Below are 2,761 nucleotides of genomic sequence, written 5' to 3'. Positions count from 1 at the left end.
GTCTCCCCATATTATAAGAGAGGGACACACCTTGAGAGGCAGAAGTGTGTTCTGTGTCTCGCTCACAAATGAATCCGGCCTCTGAGAAGATGAGCTCTGAAGATGTGGATGGCAAATATTTCCCTGCAGAGTTTGCATGTCATCCCTGGGATATTCCTTTGCTTGTTCCAAATGATTCCACCAACATCAGCCGTTAGCTGTTAGCACTCCGAGCTCAAAGCTCCTCATATCTGCTCAGAAACTAGACAAAAGTTAAACAAGTACAAACCACAGACTGTCTGTGTCATGGCGAATACAGTCGCTGGTTTATTTATGTTTGTATAGGCCGTTGTTGTGAGTGTGGACGGTCGGAGCATATACTGCGTTAGCTTAGCCGATCTCCATTCAGAAAACACGCATTTTAAAAGATTTTTCGCCTGCCGTCTGTCTGCAGACTTGTCAAAGCATTAATTTATGGTTTTTACTAACCGGTATCAGTATGAAACGTGTATTACAATTAAATCACGGTAAAATATGTTCATTTTGTTGTAGTTGTAGCCCCCTTGCCAGCGATTCTCTCTCTAGTTTAGCATATTCAGCCCGGTTGTTGGCCCGGAAGGAACCTGGATTTTGGAGTGCCAGAAAACTGTGAAACATTACCCGTTAGCCGGACCTACCCCTAGTGGAAACGCAACAAAAAACGGGCCGGGTTTGGCATGGCACGCTTAAACCGTGCTACGCGCTGCAGTGGAAATGCGCCATTACATGCTACTTTGTTTTTATAAATGAAAGCAATGTTTGTAAATCACATCATCTGTGGAAATAAAAGTAATGTCAGAGCTCAAAAACGGGCAGTTAAATGATACATATTAGAAAACGTCCCCAACTGGAATCAAATATAGCAGTCAGCTGTAATATTAACAACTTCAGAAATATCATCATACTTGTTAAGATTTAATTTATACAGGTGAACCTAAATTGACAATGAAGCAGGGTTTCTGCGTACTCGTCCCTTCACTATGGTATAATGTAAGGTGTTGAGACATAATAAAAAAATAAAAATAGTTGGGACTATGATGGTTGCAAGAAAGGACAAATGTGGTGACATTTCACTTTTCTTCACCTCTGTATTGACTGGTTTAATAATTTGTCTACGTCCTGAACAGCCTGGCTTCACAGTAAATCTCTAACTTACCTATTCAAAGTGTGAATAAAGAACTTCTGGCTCAGGCCTTTAGTTGTTCCAAGGGTTGAATTAACTGAAAAACCTTCTCGCTGTGCTGGGTATTGTTTTTTTGTGTGCTGTTTAAAGTATATCCCATTGTTTCAGTTGCTTTTGTCTATGAATATGTTCTGTATGTGGGCTATATGTTTATATTTGCCAATCTCCTTAATTTCCTACTCTCTCCAGGTGCCATGTTACTCTTATGGGCAGAAGCTATCCAAGCTGGCAATTTTACGTATAGCCTGCAACTACATCCTGTCTCTGGCTCAGTTGGCGGAGCTCGACTACAGTTCAGACTGCGACAGTGTCAGCTTCTCTCAGTGTGTGGAGCAGTGCACCAGGACCCTGCAAGCCGAGGGGAGGAGCAAGAAGAGGAAGGTGAGGCTGCCTTCTCTATATAACATTCATTCTCTGCTTCTCAATCGTGGCTGGGGCGACTGCTACAGGAAGAAACCTATAAAGGACATGTTTTTTTCTGCTTTATATTTGATAAGAATATCGTAAGAAGCCTCCCTATGTTCTCTTTTAATTTGCTGAAACTTCTATCAATAAAAGTTATTTAATATAGTCAATAATATGGATATTTGGAGCATAATAACTGAACGCTGCTTCTCCATGTTTGGTTCTGGACCAAAAGCAGACCAGTCCCAGAAGACCTGATAGTTTTGGATGGTTCATAATTGAGCGGGAGGTCAGAAATGTATTTTTGGCCGAAACCATTCAATGCTTTATAAACCAGCAGCAGTATTTGGAAACCAGTTCTTTGACAGACAGGAAGCCAGTGTAAAGACTTCCGAACTGGACTAATCCAATTTCTTAGTGTTAGTGAGGAAGCCAGTGTAAAGACTTCCGAACTGGACTAATCCAATTTCTTAGTGTTAGTGAGGAACCAGTGTAAAGACTTCCGAACTGGACTAATCCAATTTCTTAGTGTTAGTGAGGAACCAGTGTAAAGACTTCAGAACTGGACTGATCCACTTTCTTAGTGTTAGTGAGGAACCAGTGTAAAGACTTCAGAACTGGACTGATCCACTTTCTTAGTGTTAGTGAGGAACCAGTGTAAAGACTTCAGAACTGGACTGATCCACTTTCTTAGTGTTAGAGAGGAACCAGTGTAAAGACTTCAGAACTGGACTGATCCACTTTCTTAGTGTTAGTGAGGAACCAGTGTAAAGACTTCAGAACTGGACTGATCCACTTTCTTAGTGTTAGTGAGGAACCAGTGTAAAGACTTCAGAACTGGACTGATCCACTTTCTTAGTGTTAGTGAGGAACCAGTGTAAAGACTTCAGAACTGGACTGATCCACTTTCTTAGTGTTAGAGAGGACTCGAGCAGCAGCGTTCTGAATCAGCTGAAGCTTTCTAATAGATTTTTAGTGAGACCTGTGAAGACAACATTACAGTAGTCCAGTCTACTGAAGATAAAAGCATGGACAATTTTTTCCAATTCCTGCTTTGACATTAGTTTTTTAATCCTAGATATATTCTTTAGGTGATAGTAGGCTGACTTAGTAATTGTCTTAATGTGACTGTTGAAATTTATTTCGGAAACTATG

This window comes from Notothenia coriiceps, unplaced genomic scaffold, assembly GCF_000735185.1.
Source record: "Notothenia coriiceps isolate Sejong01 unplaced genomic scaffold, NC01 NC01_scaffold00030340, whole genome shotgun sequence".
NCBI classification, from domain to species: domain Eukaryota; kingdom Metazoa; phylum Chordata; class Actinopteri; order Perciformes; family Nototheniidae; genus Notothenia; species Notothenia coriiceps.
Note: the sequence above shows the minus strand (reverse complement) of the source record.